The sequence below is a fragment of the Carettochelys insculpta genome, chromosome 1 (genome assembly GCF_033958435.1).
Source record: "Carettochelys insculpta isolate YL-2023 chromosome 1, ASM3395843v1, whole genome shotgun sequence".
Lineage (NCBI taxonomy): Eukaryota > Metazoa > Chordata > Testudines > Carettochelyidae > Carettochelys > Carettochelys insculpta.
The window spans coordinates 239,241,678-239,260,983 of record NC_134137.1 but is presented as its reverse complement, the minus strand read 5'-3'; positions in this window follow the sequence as shown (position 1 = coordinate 239,260,983).

Sequence of the window (19,306 nt, the reverse complement as noted above, 5' to 3'; positions counted from 1 at the left end):
CAGAGCACAAAGGAGGAGAAATGAGCTCACCTCTGCTGTAAGTATTGTGGTGCGTGCAGCCTCCAAACTTCCATCTAAGATTCCTCCTCTGAAGAGGACCTGACAAGCCTCTGTTGCTTTTGTATCTTTGGGAAGGGTTGGCTTTGGCCTCCCTTTCTTCTCTCTGCATCCCAAGCGTCATTTCCTCTTCAGCACCTCCAGTTCCCTAATTTTGTGAGCCAGGCGAAGACTCACTGGTGGAGACGAAGAACGCTGCCGTTAAAGCCTCCCCATATCAGTCTTCACAGAGCTTCAGCCACAGTTCTAAAGGCATGGGCCAGATAATAGCTTTTGGCTGTTCCACTGCTACCTCATGGCAATAGGAATATCTGAGCAGATTATGCTGTTTACCCTGCAGCTGGTATTGGGAATCTAGAAGGAATCTGACAGTGGTCTGGATGGCATCAAACTTAGCATTCTGATCTCAACTGCATGTGAAACCACCACAAGCTGTTTTTAATCCGTTGTACACAACACATCTGTATCCACAGATAGTGTCTTAGACATAAACTGTTTGCCAGAACTCTTTGTTCAAGTGCTTTTCTAACTACCACACACATACAAAATTAAACTCCTTGTCATCCTAATAGAGAAAAGAATCTGAACTTAAGCTTTCAACATTTCTTGGAGTATACTAGTAATGCACAGCTTGGGGACCTTGATAAAGTAACATACAAGATGGAAAAGTACTTTCAGGTGTTCATATTTATTCTAAAATAGTTTGTGCTTAAAGTTTGTTTTTAGTGATAATATATTAGTTGCTGAGTTGGTGATTGTTTTAAGGATTTTGATGTCAAGAGTGAGCAAATCATTCTGGAAAAGGCAAATGAGAAAAACAGAGAGAGAACCTGCTGGGGAGGCAGAATTTGCATTATGTATTATTTACCATTGTAAGGATCCTTCTAACGTTTTAGGAATGGTAATGATAAATTAAACACAGGACAATGTATTTCTGTAGCAGCAACAGTGTGACAGGACATTTATAGATGGGCAGGAATACAAAGGGGTGGGAGAGAGATTAAAAACTCTTTAAAACCCATTTACAAAAGTGCCCTAAGCACTAGGAACCTGAGTTATTCAATGAATTTTAGGTTCCTACCTGTATTTTGAAATTGGGATTTAGGGATTTTTGAAAAATTTACCTAAGGTCTCTGCCACTAAGAGCTTGCAGTCTAGCCAGGTAATGTGCAAGCGAGAAATGTAGAAAGGAAAGGATGTAGTCATAAAATAAAAAGGATTTAGAGCTAACAAAAACAAAACAAAAAATTGCCTTGTGGCAAAAACTGTGTACATTGATTCACAATTTGTTCCCGATTTTATGAAAGTTTTTTAATTTAAAAAAAAAAAACTTTGTTCAGCTCTACAGCTTTGTAGATGGTTGACATATGGCAAGAAAATAATGAAAATGTCAACAAAAATGTCCCCCCCTTTATTAAAAAATAGAAATGGGAAGTCTCATTAAATATAATAGTCCAGAAATATTGATCAGATTTCAGGGAGAAAACAGAGAAGTTTAGGAAAGGTCATATTAGATCGACAATTTTTGCTTAGTTTTTTTAAAAAATCTGTTGGCTTCATCATACGTCTTGTTTATACTTCTGATGAACGACTAGAAGGACTTTTCACTGTTGAAAGAAGAACTTCTGGAACTCAAAGATTCCTGCATTCTACAGTCAGCAAAACCAGTCTGATCACATAGTCTGAGCTTCTGTGTAGCACAGGCCATAAAACTTCCCTGTCCTATTTTAACTGGAGCACGTTTTAAGACGGGGTACTCAACCCTTTTCTTTCTGAGCCTGCTACCTCCCAACATATTTAAAAAAGAAAAAGAAAAAAAGCCTCCAGGACCCATCACTGCCACACCGCCATTTTTTTGAATATCAAAGCTAGGGTTAGTGTTAACAGGTTGCAAGAAGGCAATTTCCCTGGGGCCTACGCCACAGGGGACCTGCAAATCTAAGTTACTCAAGCTTTGGCTTCAACCCCATGTGGCAAGGCTCAGGGCCACAGGAGTCAGCTCCACATGTGGGACTGACACTGAATTTAAAACTGGCCCTGCTTGGCAGATACCATGAAACCTGCTTGTGACTTCTCAGGAGACCTCAGACCCCTTGCTGAGAACTGCTGTTTTAAGGCAAATACTGCAGGTTGTACTTCTGAAATCCATGACTCTCTTGTCTGGCAACATGTGTGGTCCACCAGGATGAGGATGCAGTGGGACAAGGGAGCCCCAGTGTCTGGGAGCGGAGGGCAAGCTGGGAGAGTGACACCTGGGAACCTCAGCTGGGCCATGTGGCAGGGTGGTCAGCACCAGCTAGAAAGCTGTGGCCTGGGAGCAGTGGCTTGGCCATGAAGCCAGTGGCTCCTGGCCAGGCAGCTGGATCTGGGGAAGCAGAAGTGGGCAGCCTCCCAGCTGGGGCCACAGCCAAGAAGCCACAGGGGGCCAAGAAGTGGCAAGCAACAGCAGGGAGGGGACTCCAGTAGTAGGGGCAGCAAGGCAGGCAGGGGAGCACTGACGTCCCCTGATGTGGCAAAATCCCTGGTCTGGGACCACTCAGGTCTTAAAAATGGCTAGCAATGGAGAATCTGCTGAAGTGCTGGGGAGATTATTCCAGTGGCTAATTCCTCTCTCTGTTAAAGTGTGAAGTTTAATTTTTACTCTTTATTCCCCAGTGTGAATTTGCCTACTTTCAGCTTCCAATCAGTGAATCCTGAAAAGAGACTGTAGACATATAGAAGGAAGCAGAGACCATTTTGGGGGGTGTCCCTTGTTGCCTTGGTTCCTGACTCCTCATTTGGAATGTTGGGGTAGGCTTGGCAAGTCGAGAAAAAAGAAGGACAATGTATTTGGTTCTGGCTGTATGTAGAGATTTATTAACGTAGAATATTTTTAATTCTTGCTTTAAAGATCCTGGCAAAAAGGCTTCACAAGGGCACCCGATGGAAATATGTTTTCAGTGGGAAGTTGTGGGGAGAAATAATGGACTTAAATTGCATAGGTGGACAGTTTTGTAGATCTCATCTTATGGCTCAGCCTGCCTTATTTACACTGTGAGGGCAGAGTCAAGCTGTGTGAATGCATTTTCATCCTGATACCCTCTGTAATGTAGTGTCAGTCTAGAGATTCTGTAAGTGAAGTAAAAGATTTGTCCTCCTTGCTTACTGTTTTTGGTTCTCTGTGTCTTAAATATTGAGTCTGTTCTGGTCTGGCTACGGTCTGAAGAAGTGGGTCTGTCCCACGAAAGCTCACCTAATAAACTATTTTGCTAGTCTTTAAAGTGCTACTTGACTGCTTTTTGTTTTGATAGTGTATTGACTAGCACGGCTTCCTCTCTGTTACTACGTAAGTGAAGTAAGAGAGACAAGTTAGGAGAGGCTGAATGAAGGAATCAAGAAAGAGGAGAAGTGGGATGTCTTCTGAGTAGTTCTGTTACATCATAGCATTTTTCTGGTGATGGGACGGTTCATCGAATGTTATAGGGCATTCACAGACATCCAAATTAGAACTTTTCCCCCCTTGTTTTAAATTAATCTTAAAATTTGTCTTCTCCATTATCAACCTGAAGACACATGTTAGGTCTTCAAACAGAGTATCAAGTGTTCACATATCCAGCCAGGTATCAAGGGCATGCAACATCTTGATAATCAGGCCAATCTGATGAGCTCATCAGGCCAAATAGTTTCCTATCAAACAGCTTCTGTTAGTTAAGCACAGAGCACCTGTGTGGAGAGAGACCAAGTCTAGTGCGTAAGTCCCTCAGGAAAGTCTACAACTGGTCTGGGGAATATTAATGTAGAACTAGGACTAAGGCATTTGAAAGTTGTGTTGAAGTCATTGGAAGAGTATTTAGGCCCAATTTCTCAATGGTGTTGCTTCTCTTTCAATGTCTAAATATCTCAGAGAATCTGGATCTTATGTTCTCCAAACCAAATGTCTTCTCCTTCCTCTTTTTCTTTCCATTGCAGCAATAGTAGCCTTAAATGATGACATTGCCTAACGTGCCTCTGCTGGGCTCCCCAAGAAGAATTACCCCTGGGCCATCCAGACAGCACATGCTAACTTAGGCGCTACACTGCCCTTACAGACTGTGCAGCACGCTTCCCTCTCCATAACAGACAGCACAGCTGGCTGGGGCCAGAGTGGGAAGGGGACAAAGAAATAAGTCCAAGGTCCATCTCTCATATTCCTTCCCCTAATGACCTGTCACAGAATTAACACCTTAGGGGGTATTATGAGTGGTGGGCTTGACCTGTGCTCCCACAGTCATTTGGAAGCCAGTCCTTATTCTGGGACAAATGGCCCCAAATATAGCCTGGCCAGATGTAGTCACTGCTGCTAGGCTCCAGGAATAGCTCCTGAAGGTGCTCCACTGGCTTAGTCACATCCCATTAAGTAGCTGACTTCTTTGGAGCCAGAACCCTTTGGCAGGAGGAATGAGAGGAAGGGAAGAAGGCTGAGAGCTGCACATCAGACGTTCGCTGTTGTTATGTCCGGAGGACTGCAATGTTCATTACGTCAGCGGGAGTTTGGCTGGGTGATTTTTCTCCTCGGTTCCTCACAAATTACACATACGTCTTGACTCGCAGTTGGCTAGGAGGGGGCTGCCCACAACCTGAGTCACCTTCCTGGAGAGCATTATGTACCGAGGCACAAGAAAGTTCACTTGAATATAGTTTTGTTGTATATATTGCATTTAGATGCAGTTTGTTAGTTAATTGTTTTTGCAGGAGGCACTTTACGTTTGGCTCAGACATACTCTTCCCTTAAAACAAACTGCCTATACTTATGGGGTTGTAGTCAACCTTGGTACAATGCCCCCGAGATGGAGGAAGCTGTCTCAAGGATGAGTTGGCCCAGGAGTCACAGAGTTCTGTTGTTAGCATGCACAGTCTTAGTCCCATTTGTTTGTTTCACCTGAAATGAGTTCTAAAGAGAATTCAGGTTTCCTGAAATAAGGAAAAGACACATCACACAGAAGACAGCACAAGCTGGGAGTTAGAGAAACAAGGAGAATTGTTTGTGGCCAGCAGTCTTGCTGGAAAAAACCCTTTGTAGTCATTACCACCTCATCTTGTCTCTTTTTAACCAGAAGGAACCCAGCAGTCTGGGACATGGAAGCTAAGGACAATAGGAGGTTTTTGTTTTTCCCTGACAGAGGAAAAATACTGAAAGACCTGTGTGTGCCCATGGGGCTGTCTCTGTGAGATTTGATACTAGCCGGGCTCCAAGCTGGAGCTCAAAATAGACCTTTGAAAATGCAGGAAGGAGATCATGGAGGGTTTGGGGGAGCTGAGCAGGAACATCTGTGTGTCGTGGAAATAGATTATGGAAGACTTTCGGAAGCTGAGTGGCCTTTGTTTACTATGCTTGCTTTTTTACTTTGTTTACTATGGGCAGCGCTGAGGATTGACTGCCTGTAACCCTGCCCCTTCCACCTGGGGCCCTTCTGGGGTCATAAAGCCGCCCTCCACCCACCATGAAGTCACCTCCCACCCCTTGTCCCAGGATCTCCAAGATTGAAGTCTGAATAAGCATTATCCAAACAATGCAATGTTTCTTCTTCATTAGCCACTTACTGCCAAGTAGAGGTTTTAGCTGACATTTCTCAGATGTTTTTGTTTTCTCTCTTCTTCCTGTGTCTCAGTGACCTCTCATCACCCTGCTTCCTCCAAAAGGCTAAATACCCAAGTGTGATGAGTTGTCAATATCTTGAAAAATCCTGATGGGAATACGCACAGAGAGGTAGCCATGTTACTTTGTATTTTCACAAAACAAAAAAGCAGTCCTTTAGCACTTTACAGACTAAAAAAATAATTTATTATGTGATGAGCTTTTGTGGGATAGACCCACTTCTTTGGATCTGGAAATTCAGTGATCTCATTCTTATGGAACTAAGATTAATGAATTAAATACAAATTTATTGAATTAAGATTAACACCTTTGGAATTTACTGTATTACATGTACAACAGTACTATTATGAGAGTGCTTTATCAGAAAGACCAGATTAATGTAATAGATGAAATATAGGCAGAAATTAAAGGCCTTTTTGAAACCATATATGTCAAGTAGATGTTCTCAGGAAATTACTTGAGGTGAGGGAAATGCAAAAACACACTCCTTGTATCTCCTCCAAAGCCAACCTTTTGAATATAGGCCATCAGAAGACGGATACTAACTATGTGGTTCTGGAAACTTCAGGTTAAAGACCTTTCAATTGTATAACAAGAGAACTGCACGTGTGAGTGTCTGGATCTGAAGTTCTCACAAACTTGTAAACACTCTACCAGGATGCACTATTATAAGACTGCCCTTGCCAAAGCTCATGTGACAACTAGGATAAACTCTTGTAAGCTCAACAGCATACATGTAGGTTCTTTTACTGTTTTCAATATATATTTTTCTGTAGTGTTCTGTACCTTTAGAACAAAGTCGGCCTTCTTAGAAAGAACTATATAGTAACATATTGATAGTAACTACCCTACTCTCCATCTCTAAAAAGAAATTAAGCAGATGTCCTAGTGCAGCTCATCTGTACTGGCAGTGATGCTGTGAAGACGGAACAATGCAGCGTGGGAATATCTGGTCAGAAGGGAGAGACAAGGGTTTCTGCTCAAGACAGGCAACAGCTAGGGAGCTGGAAGCTCGAGAAAAAGACTGTGACTACACTTACCTGGAAGGTCAACGGCTGCTGTGCAGTTTACAGTATGCCACCTGCATATCAAAAATCGACTTTGCAGCCGCCAACTTCCATGCCTGTCTTCATGGCAGAAGGTTAACAGGAGCACTCCTCTCATTGACCTTTCTTAATACCATGCCACGCAAAAGGAGTTCCAGAGTCGACATTAACCCTGTAATGTGCCATTTCACACATGTGTAAAAGGGCACCCCGGAAGATTAAACAGTGAGCGTAGACCCAGCCTGAGTGTCCTTGCTGGACCACAGAGGAGAAATACAGGCCAAACACTGCCTAAAGCACCACCCACTTGAGAGACACAGTACTACTTCAAAGTTGCCACTGATACTTCAGGTTTCCCAACTTCCTCCTCCTTTGAAGGGGTGGTGGGTGGGGGAGAGGGGAATGGGGTACAGACACCATTCCCACTTCTGAGGAGGGCAGTGGTGCTCCTTGGCCCCTTTCTCACAAAGACAACTAGATTTTGGCATGACTTGGGTCACGTACAACACATACCTTCTCTCCAGGGCTGGCAAACTATGGGATTTTATTTTTTTAAGAGGGAGTGGGCCAAGGCACAGGAAAGGAAGAATACACAAGTAGTGAGGGCACTAGCTTTAGACAGCAAATTTCACAGACTTCATATGGGACCTTTGGTAAGTCAATTCTAAGTCCCCAAATTATTCTCACAGTAATGGAGCCTATGTAAGTATCTCAGACAGACATGAGCTTCTCACTATTCAGGTCACACGTTACCTCCTTTCCCAGGGCTGGTTACTTTTGGTGGGGGAGGGGAGGGAAGCAGTGCCTCCTCCACCCCTTCCTCATGGCTTTGTCTACTGCATTCCTCTCCAGTCTCTCCACAAAGTATTGTTGGTGGGCACAGAGTGGGCAGCAGTTTTTCCCTTCTCCCGCCCTCCCCGCCCAGGCTCAAGTCTGGCAGAATTTTTGGGCAAAGCACATGTAATTCTCCACCAGGCTTTGAGAATAGTGATATGAGGCAGGGCGGGGGGGGGGGGGGGAACATACAGTTGCTCCTGGGCTGCATCCCCCACAGTTAAAAAACCATTGGGAGATATAGCAGAAAGTCACTCTTCCTCCCACACTCTAGCAGCTGTACATCTTATGATTGAACAACCGAAGTCACCTTTTCTCTTTAGGTCATCTCTGCTGCAGCTGCCTAATGCTGCTACCAGCCCTGGCCCTGAGGCTGACATAGTAAGCAACTCCCCATAAGATCCAGTGCCTTCTCCCTGGAAAATGAGAACGGCATGTTGTGGTAGCCATGTGACAAATTACTCAGACAAGTGATAAATAAGTCATGTCATATAGCTCTGCAATTTATCATGCACCTTTGACCACTTCACCTTCCCTCTGCTCACTAATCCATTGCCCTCAAGGCTGCTTTCAGCATTCCAAGCATCTGAGTAATTTCTCAGTTGCCATATTTAAAAAAAAATCATGTGCCACTTTTTTTTTCTCTCTCCCCAAATGTTCAGCCATGTGCCAATGATGGGGCAGGGAGGAGGGGGAGGGAAAGGAGGTTAGGTTTTGCCCTTATAGGGCTAGCCACAAGGGTACTTTTTCTGACAAAACAAGGAGAATCCCAGCAACCCACTAGACCATTTCCTTCTAGCCCTGGCTTGACTCAAAGTATTAAATATTAAAATTGTGACATTTCAGTGTCATTAGAAATGGCTTTCCTGGCTCCTTCTGATCCTTCTACAGTTGACCCTAAACTGTGTCTAAGATGACAGGCCTTGCAGAAGCAGAGCCTTAATTAGGAGGAACAATAAAAAATATTAAAAATAAACTCAGCTACGTTCCTAAAATACTTTTTCTGGTAAAGTTATGAGGGGACAAAATGTGTAGGAAATACAACAGACAAGGCGGTGAGATGAGGTGTGAAAGTTTTACAGGCTTTTTTTGTAAGAGTCTTATTAACTCATTTATAGCTATCCCAAACTCATGCTAATGGAGCCTTTATACCACACCATCAGGTCTTTCCTGCCTGTATGGACATTAGCTTTGAAGCAGAAAAATAAACCTTACCCTTCCTTTTTGTGGCATAAAATGCCAACAGCAGGCAAAGGATGAAATAAGGCTTGACGGTTACCTTGGTAAAGGCAGGTATAAGCCATCAGGACAGATCAGAGCAGCAGCATTTGCCATCTCAATGCAAAGTGAAGACAAGTACATGCTCAGGAGAGTTTAGATGATTTGGTATTGTTGAAAAGAACAGAATTTATCAATGCTACTGTCCTAGTACCAGGCACCACTTAGATGCCAGACTCCACTGAGTGGTGCCATGTCAGATACATGGCCGGTCACAGCCTGCACTCTTTGTGCAGCATAGGTTGATGTCACAGCAGGAGGATAGTCCTTAGCAGAGGGCCATGGATGTGGAGTAGCTGACTCCTAAGCAACCCTCTTTGCAGTCCCTCTTGCGAGGGTGTAGCTGAGAAGGAGCAGCAAAGAATGACTCAAAAATGAGGTACTCTAGCAATCCCTAACCAGCACACTGTCCCTTGGGGATTACAGTTAGCTAGCACAGCCCCTAGGTTGTTCTACCCAGCATCGGGGTGAGACCTGTGAGGGATTCAGGGAGCCAGAACTATCTCCCTGACAAATCTTGCTCTCATTGGCAGCAGCCAATGAATCTTCCCCACAGGCTTTGCCCAGTAATCTTATGCAGCCTGTTGGTGCTGTTCACAGAGTCATTTCAGGACAGATAGGTGGCAAATGCACATTTACAAACACTGCTCAGCAGAAGGTACTAATTCTGTAAGTGACAGAGCATTTGCCATAATTTCCAGGGATGTTCTTGCACAGTTGCAGCAGAAGAGCAGACAATGTTTCACAGTAACTTTGTAAATAATTTATGTCACCACATTAGATGGCTTCTGTCCAGGTGGTTCCTTTCTGCCGTTTATTGTGGCTGGTGCGGGGTGGGGCTGGTTTGCATTCTCTGTCTTCACAAGGTATGAGAGGGGCTGTCAGGCCAAGGCCACACATGCTCAGCATGTTCTTTCTCTAGAAGACAGCTGCTCAGAGAGGGTTTTAGATATTAGGATCAGAGCCACTTAGTGCAAATGTAGGTTTCATTGAGGTATTAAAATTTTAATGATATAGATAGCAAAGTCTGACTCGGTGCGTGTGTGTACATGTGTACCATCACACGCCCAGCCTGGCACGCCCCCCATACCCCTACTGCCTGCCCCCATCCCCTGCCCTCACTTTTGCACCCTCCGCCACCTGGCCAGAGCCCCCTAACTCTCTCAGCCTCTGCCCGCACTCCTGCACAGAGGTCAAAAAATAAAATGCACACATGACTGCTATGTATACCTATATTGTCTTCCATCTAAAGCCGTTCATTAAATGTCACAGCTCTCCCCTTAAGTATATAGGACTCAATTTGCACTATCTGAAGACCAACCTGACAGCTGTTTGACAGCACACAATAATGTTCCACTGCATTTATGCTCATGTCCACGAGAGAATCTATGGCTGCGTCGAAGTCGCTAACCTCATGAGGAGATAGGAATAGCACCCTACTTCGACGTTCAACGTCGAAGTAGGGACCGTGTAGACGATCCGCGTCCCACAACGTCGAAATTGCCGGGTCCTCCATGGCGGCCATCAGCTGGGGGGTTGAGAGATGCTCTCTCTCCAGCCCCTGCGGGGCTCTATGGTCACCGTGGGCAGCAGCCCTTAGCCCAGGGCTTCTGGCTGCTTCTGCGGCAGCTGGGGATCCATGCTGCAGGCACAGGGTCTGCAACCAGTTGTCAGCTCTGTGGATCTTGTGTTGTTTAGTGCAACTGTGTCTGGGAGGGGCCCTTTAAGGGAGCGGCTGGCTGTTGAGTCCGCCCATTGACCCTGTCTGCAGCTGTGCCTGGCATCCCTATTTCGATGTGTGCTACTTTGACGTGTAGACGTTCCCTCGCTGCGCCTATTTCGATGTTGGGCTGAGCAACGTCGAAGTTGAACATCGACGTTGCCGGCCCTGGAGGACGTGTAGACGTTATTCATCGAAATAGACTATTTCGATGTTGGCTGCATGTGTAGACGTAGCCTATGTGTGTTATACATAGTGGGAGTGTCCCTCTTCTGTACTGCCTTGGCTGCTAAAAGAACGCAGTAAGGAGAGACAGCTTAAATTAGGTTCATAAACAGCCATTCACTAAAGAGAAAAGAGTATTGCTGCACCAGCAACATTCAGCCAGTTGTACCTTCTTCCCCACACTCAGAGTAATCCAAATCGTTCATCTCTGTTGTTTCAGTTAATGACTTGGGCAGAGCCTGACCCAGGCAAGGTTGTGTGAAACCTGCTTATTCCTCTAGTATCTGGGGAGGCTTCAAACGCACTGCAAAACTTTCATATGTGTTCTTCGCAGAATAGCGTGTGTGTGTGTAAATACTGAATGCAGCTGATAGAGCTGAGCTTCCAACATACCCCTGAAATAAGCAAAATAACAGAAGCCCTGTATAGGATAATTTCATGGGGAATTAAAGATACAGTGGAATGATTTTACATGAGGATAGGAATCTATCAAATTGCTGTTGTATTGCATTGCTGAGTTTGCGCTATCAGTCAGCTTTTAAATAAAGCTGTCTCAAATGAAAACTAATAAAACAATATTAATAGTAATTGTGTTACAAATTGTACCCATCACAATAGCACAATAGATATGAACACTGACATCAGGACCACATTGTGCTAAACATGGGACACATCCTTTTTCTGAAAGAGCTTATGATCTAAATAATCAGGACAACAAGAAGTGGTATTATTATCCCTAGTTTACAGAAAGGGAAAACGAGGAACAAGGAGGTTAACTGAGTTGGAAGAGCAACCCTAGTATTCTAAGTCTCAGTGTAGTGTCTTAATTATAACTAATAGATGTACCCAGCATTGCTCGGGTCCTTAACAGAAGTATTTTTTTTAATTGAAAAGAAATTGCACATGGTTTATTGAAATGATGGGGCTCAGGGAAGGGAACAGGAATGTGCAGGAGACAGGGGAGAAGGGTGGGTAGGTGGGCTGAAAGCAGGGCTTGGAGGGTGGAGTCTTCAGGGCAGGAGGCTGGTTATGTGGGGCTTACAGCAGGAGGTTAGGTGTCGGGGGGAGGCTCTGGCCAGGGAGTGGAGGGTGCAGGATGTGAGAGCAGGGGGTTGGGGGAGACAGTGGGGTGGAGGGTGCAGAGCTGGGTAAGTGCTGGTATGCTTATGGCAAGGTCTGGCGCGAGCTGGGCAGGAGGCTGAGGAAGGGACTGGGAGTTATGGGATGGGAGGGGCTTACTGGGGATTCAGGTGGTGGCAAAGCTGTAACTGGTCAGGGTGTGAGGAAGGCCAGGGATGTGGTGCCCCAGAGTCTCCTTGGCAACCGCATGTCTCCTTGGTGGGTGGGGGCATGAGGAGAAGGTTATGGCTTAGTTCCTGGCTTCAGCATCTGCTCTGGGGGAGATGGCTCAATAGTTCCCAACAAATGGAGTCTTCTTGGGAGGGAGGACTGGGCCAGGCTGTGGCTTCTGCCCTCCTTGCAGATCCCCAGGGTGTCAGGAAGGAGGCTGCTCCAAACCCTCCCACCTGTCCTTAGGTGGGGGCAGTTCAGGCCGCTACTCCCAGTCCTCCTGCCTGGCCCTTGTTCCCAGCTTCCTGCCCATCCTTAGCGGCAGGTTTTTTTGGCTGTGGATCCCAGACCCCCACCTGTTCTCAGGGAGGGAAAGGGTCAGGCTGTGGCTTCTGGGCCCCCAACTGTTTTTGAGGAGGTGGATGAGTCAGGTTGGGGCTCCTGGTCCCCACCACTTGTTCTTGTGGGTGGTGGTGGGGGGAGCAGCAGTTTGGGTCATAGTTCATGGCCTCTTTGCCTGCTTCTGAAGGGTGGGGGGCATTTCAGGCTGCATCGCCCCCTCCCCACCACCTGTCCTTGGGCACAGGGGCTGGGGCCAGGCCACATTTCCCACCCCTGTGAGAGGTGCAGGGATGGGGGCCAGGGGCAAAGTTTCGGTGCTTTTTCCCAGCTCTGAAGAGAGCTTCAGGGCATGTGGAGACAGGCCCAGGCTTGTGTGGGGGTAGGACCAGGGTTCCTGGCCACAGCATCTGCAGGGGAGCTAATTGCAGGGGTGTCATTGCAAGGGGACAGCAGGTCTCTCCCTGTGAGGTGCTGTGGCTGAGGGCCATTGGGAGTTGGACAAGAGGACACTTAGCTGTCTGGAGGCCAGCAAGGCAGAGATCTTGGTCTCCACATGGCCACCATTTTCCTGCTGCATCTGGCCCCAGTGGTCACTTTATGGAACCACTGTTCCCTGTGGTCACTGCCCCCCAGTGATAAGTCTGAAGTATGTCGTCCCCTCTCTCAGTGCCCCTCCCTTTCTGTGTTCTGGAAAACCATGCAATTTCGGGCACTCACCACCCCGGGTGCAACCAAACTCTGACCTTAGTTTAAGTTAGTGTAAAAGGAAGCTGCACACCAAATTTTGTGGTCCTAATTTTTATGGTTTAAGGAACTCTTGAACAAATGTAGCACCTACAGGCAGACACCCTCTAAAATATTTGTGTAGATAATAAACTCTAATGATCCTTTTTAAAAAAAAAACTAGGAAAGCATTTTAATACCCACAAAAAGATGCCATGGCATGGTTACATAAAAGACTGAACTGGACAATAATTCAGCATAGTAGGGCCAACTCACCTTTTGGGTAGTCATTTGTGAAAATTGATTATGTCATTTAAAATGTAAAGAAAAAAAAAAAGCCTGAATATAAATTATTGCTAACTTTGCCTCTCCATGTCTGTAAATATTTCATGGAGTAATTATGTCATGTAACAAGCCAGGGGCAAGACAGCTATAATTATGTCCTCCGGATTACACACAAATTAGTCAACTATGTACTTCCATTTTCCATGGGCTTTCTCTGGCCGGTGATGAATTACAGGTTTCACCTCCTAAAACTGACACTGTGCTCTGGCAACATCTGTGCTTTGGCAGGAACACAGATGCTCCTCAACCAGAGAGCCCAGGAGTCTAAGGGCAGGAGAGGCAGCTGGGGCCAGTGGCAACAGTGTTGGCAGCCCTTTTAGGGGCTGAGGGAGTGCCAGAATCCCCCAGCTGCCCTATGTAGGTGGGTCTGAAATCCTCTGGCTGCCCCACAGCAGCATGGCCAGGATGGTGCCAGAGCCTCACAGCTGTCCTGCTACAGCACAAAGCCACAGCTAGAGTCCCTTGGGAGCAGGGGCCACTTGGAAGCAGAAGCTAGAGTCTGGCCATCCCTTGCAGCTAGAGTCTGGCCATCCCTTGCAGTGCAGGTTGGGAGGCCAGGCTGGGTGCCTTCTGGGTCTACAGCAGGCAGTGAGCTCAGGGGCTGGTGGCCTTGCCTGGTCTGGCAAACTGTCTTGTTCAGGACTTGTGTGTTCCTAATCATGTTGGACCAGGGAAGCGCAACCTGAATTTAGACAAATTTCAGGAAAACCCTGTTAGCCATTTTGACATAATTGGATAATAACTAACTTAGAGATGGATTGAAAAGGCTGGAATTTGGGTGTAATTGTATGGACAGAAACTTCTGAATACATGAAAAGTGGATGAATTAACATGATTACAGGAGTCAGCTCTCCTGACTTTTTCAAAAAAATAATTATACACTTTTAGCAATGAATTAAAGATATTATGCAGCCAGTTTGTGTTTGAGATGTACACATTTCCTATGGAACTGACACAATTTACACCTGAATTTGACAGTGAAAATATCTTGTGCAAAGCTGGTATAAGTTCTCCTGTACACTTTGCACTCCTACCCAAAAAACCTTGTCCACTTTGACAGGATTATACTATGTTATATTAAAGGTTTGAAGAAAAGGTAAACATTCATGAACTCAGCAATCCCATCCACTTACATCTCCTTCTTGGGGCTGTAAACAGAAACTAACATGAACCAAAATCCCAGAAGTGAACACCCCTGAAAACTTTGAGGGGTGGGGTTTTGGAAACAAAATGTAGAGCCATATCCAAACTCATTGGCTGGCTTCTGAGTCTATACTGAGCTGGAACAACACCCCAGATCTAAACAGCTTTGAACTCTGAGGTATTCAAAAGCTGGATCAAGATCTGAATTTTACAGCTTGGGCCTAATGTGCTTTTAATCTTCCTCCCATGAGTCCACATGGAAAATCTTATTAATTTAAAAGCCTGAACATTTTAAGGGAAACTTACCTGGCTCCGTTACATTTGATTTTAAAAGTTCAACTGACGGAAATTTTCCAGAAGGGCACATACATTTTTTCCAGAATTCTGCCTTGCACAGTTTGGCTACTTGCTAAGGGCTAATTAGAAAGCCGATGTCCGTGGCAGGAGGTCACAGATAAGACAGACCACTGCAGCAAGAACTCCGGGGGAATATCTCCCTGGGCTGTGTTGAACATTATATGTTAAGAAGGTGTTGTTCCCTCTGCAGCTGGCCACAGAGAAGACAGGAAGGTGGCCCTGCTCCTCCTGACCCCTATCTGTACTAGCCTCTACCATCCATACTCATACTAGCCTGGCATAGACCTTGTGAGGAGGTGAGCATAAAGAATGTGATGGTTGTTGGTCCATCTGCAGATGCACAAAGAAAGGATGCTTTGAATATTCTCTCCTTGTTGCACGCCTGTGCAGGAGAAAAACCCAGTCCAGCACTGAATGCTATTTCCATTGGTAATCTCAATGTCATTGCTAACACAATAATTTTAACCATGTGAAATGAATAAAAAATTGCTTTGGATGTCTGACAAAATCTAGGTTGTAAACTTGTTGAAACAATTCTTGATTTATGTCTTCTAAAATGTTCAAGAGAGATAAAGATTATCATAGATAAATTAGATTCACAGCTCTTCTCAGCCACTTCCTCTGGGCTACCTCTGTGGAGGTTTCTGCTTCTCTGCTTTGACTAATAAGGCTTGAACTAATGAAAGAAGCTTTTTCTGGCTCTATTGGAATGATTCACGTCTAATATGGTACGTCATTGGGAAGAGGTTAAATCAAAATAACTTGTTTTCATTGCAGCCTGGTCATATGTGTCTTCATCAAGGTTATAGCTCTGCTATGATGGTTTCTCGTATTGATTGTTATCCAGTTGTCAAAAGTATTTTACATCTAGCATCACCAGAATACTCTGAAAATTTAAAAATGATGCTAATGATTATTGAGCCAAAGGAAATTGGCTAAATACAGTTATCTTCTTCAATACTGAATTAAATTCACATTTTATATGGGCATCTCCATCATGGGCCCATTTATCAAAAATAAATGTCTAACAAAACAACTGAAATTAATTTAATGGCATTCATTTCTTAGCCACTGGCTAATATCCAGAATGCTAAAACGACAATGCAGTATTATAAAGGTATAAATGTATTCTTTATAGTACTGGATAATATCCAATATGGTTACAGTAAGTTGTAGAATAAAACATTAGGAATAGGGTTCTTGCTCAGTCAGTCAGTTCAGCATGCCGCAGTATGCTTGCTCAAAATAACTCATCATTATAAAGCACATGGATGCAAGAACCCAAGGTACATGATACATACATACATACATGATGCTGAGAACTCAACTCTCAGTTAAACAGGAACAAAGGGTGCCTAGCATTTTGCAAGATGCATGGAGGGCATTGCAGGATCGTCAGCACAGATTTGATTCACGTTAGCAGAATCGAGTTCTGTGTTGAAGGTATGCTTTAGTTGGCAATTAGATGCTGATTTTGATTAATGTTTTCAAATTAGTCACATTACACATATGTCAAAACAAAAAGCAGTCAAGTAGCACTTTAAAGACTAGCAAAATAGTTTATTAGGTGAGCTTTCGTGGGACAGACCCACTTCTTCAGACCATAGCCAGACCAGAACAGACTCAATATTTAAGACACAGAGAACCAAAAACAGTAAGCAAGGAGGACAAATCAGAAAAAGATAATCAAGGTGAGCAAATCAGAGAGTGGAGGGGTGGGGGGGAAGATCAAGAATTAGATTGAGCCAAGTATGCAGACGAGCCCCTATAGTGACTCAGAAAGTTCCCATCACGATTTAAACCATGTGTTAATGTGCCGAATTTGAATATAAATGTCAGTTTGTCCGCTTCCCTTTCCAGAACGGTGCGATAATTCTTCTTCAGTAACACACATACCTTTAGGTCATTGACAGAATGCCCCATTCCATTAAAATGTTGACTAACTGGTTTGTGGATCTGGAGTGTTTTGATGTCTGTTTTGTGCCCGTTGTCCCTTTGTCTATGGGAGTTAGAAGTCTGTCCAATGTACAAAGCATCTGGGCATTGTTGGCACATGATGGCATATATGATGTTAATAGAGGAGCATGAGAAAGTGCCCGTGATTCTGTGAGTAACCTGGTTAGGTCCAGTGATGGTATTTCCAGAGAAGATATGTGGACAAAGCTGGCAGTGGGCTTTGTTGCAGGGAAAGGTTCCAGGACTGGTGTTCCTGGGGTATAGGCTGTGGCTGTTAGTAAGGATCCTCATGAGGTTGGGAGGTTGTCTGTAGGAGAGAACAGGCATGTCACCCGGGCCTATTATTACACATATGTCTTGATCTGCTGAAAAGGCTATGCAATGGATGGCAAAGGGATTTAAATTCACTGTGCGTGAGACCCAGAAGGTGTAAATTGGTGTCGTTCCATTAGTTTCAGTAAAATGTTACAATTACACTAGCACAGATTCTTGCCTGATGTCTCTGAGGCTTTAAAGTGCTCAGGAGAATTTCTCTCCTTCACCTCCAAGGACAGTGGTGTACTATGGTGACTTTAAACCACCTTTTCACTTTCCTGATTTTAGGTTGCTCTCAGGGCTGGAGAGGTCCCTGACATAACCTAGACACCCTTGGAGGTCTGTCTAGGTTGCAGAAGCATTTTCCTCAATCAGCCCTATGGGCTGCAGTACCTAAAATGTTTGCAGTTCTCAATGCTGCCCCTCCTCCTGGGGCCTTGGAGTGCTGTCTTTGACAGTGTTGGAGCTGGTAAAATCATCCTGCAACCAGATTTGGGGCTATTAGGGCCTATTTGTTTCACACCAATTTCCTTATCCGGAATAAGAGAACCACAGCAGAGATAAGGATCTCACTTCATACTGGTAAATATTGTTTCTTGGAAGGTGAATCCACAGGTATAAAGCTCTTCCCTGCACTACTATATGTAGATTTATAGTGTCTATAACATGGTCTTTAAAAATACTGGGAGGACATGTGCAATACAGGCTCCTTTCTAAGCATGGGGGAAGTAAAGGAATGCCTTAACGCATCATAAAGTTCTTGAGATCCATACACACTTTTTCTAGATCATTCCAAACCACCGCAGCTGAGTGAATCATTCATGCTGATCGCTAATTAAGTGGATTTAATATTTTTTCTGGTTCTGTCCATGACAAGCTTACTAATTTTTTTCCCTGTGAAAAGTAGTGCACCAAAAGTTTAATCGAACTGGCTACAAGACAGAATATCTATCCCATGAAAAATGCTGAGGTTTCAAAAAAATGCGATACAGAAAGTAAAAGCCTCAGGAGAATCAAAACAGAAATTTTTGGTCGACTAGTTGCCAGCCTGAAAAGCTCATCAATTTTACTGTCTTTCTAGAGGTAGAAGGTGAAATTGACAGGAGTCTTCCACATGGACAGGCTGGGAGCTGTCATTTTGAGTTTTCCAATAGAAGATGAAAAAAATTCAGCAAAATTTAAATTCTCCTCAAGAAAATCTCAGTTCTGCAATTCCATCAGAAGAATCTCAACCAGCTCCACTTTATAATTGTGTGACTAATTTTTGTTTTTAGATGATCTATGAACAGTTCACTGAGAGTATTCAAGATCCAAAATCCAAGCACTATAGGCTAATTTGGAATAGCTACATTGGCTGTAGGGAATATTTTGCTGGATGAATGTAATCAGAGTTATTATTCTAAGGTAAACACTTTTTCTTTATTTAAAAATCTGCTTTCTGTAAACTCTCTCTAATATTTGGTGTTTCCACAAATACTCCTGCTGGTAAAACTGTATCCTAGAATTTTCACAGAAAATGAATCCTAACAAGAGTGAACCCCACTGAAACAAATTCCAGCCCTGCAAAATTAACTTTAATTATAAGAATTTAAACTGATTGGACTGAGATTTATTCATCATAACACACAATAAGTTTTCAGCAGGATAAATTGTAGTATTCAATCCATTGTCTCAAATGCTGCTAGCAATCACACCTGTGCAGCCTTATTTCCATAGTAAAGGAATAATGAATGGAAGTAGAGAAAGACTGGTTGATGATGCGTGAGAAGGAACCTCTCATTGCTGTGGTGGGTTTTCAGTGGTATGGTGAGTCACAATTATTTTTCATCATCAAACGAAGTGGATCTGACTCTGAATACACATGGGGGCAGATGTATTTGGTTATTCCCTTCCCAAAGTAGACACATACTTGAATCATTATTTACTGACACTACGTATTTACAGAATATTGATGAAATGGAAATATCCAATGAAAGCTCCGACAGAGTCTCAGTTGTTTGACTAGGATGTATGGCCAGTTTCCTTATGACAAAAAACAAACAAACAAAAACCAAAAAGAAA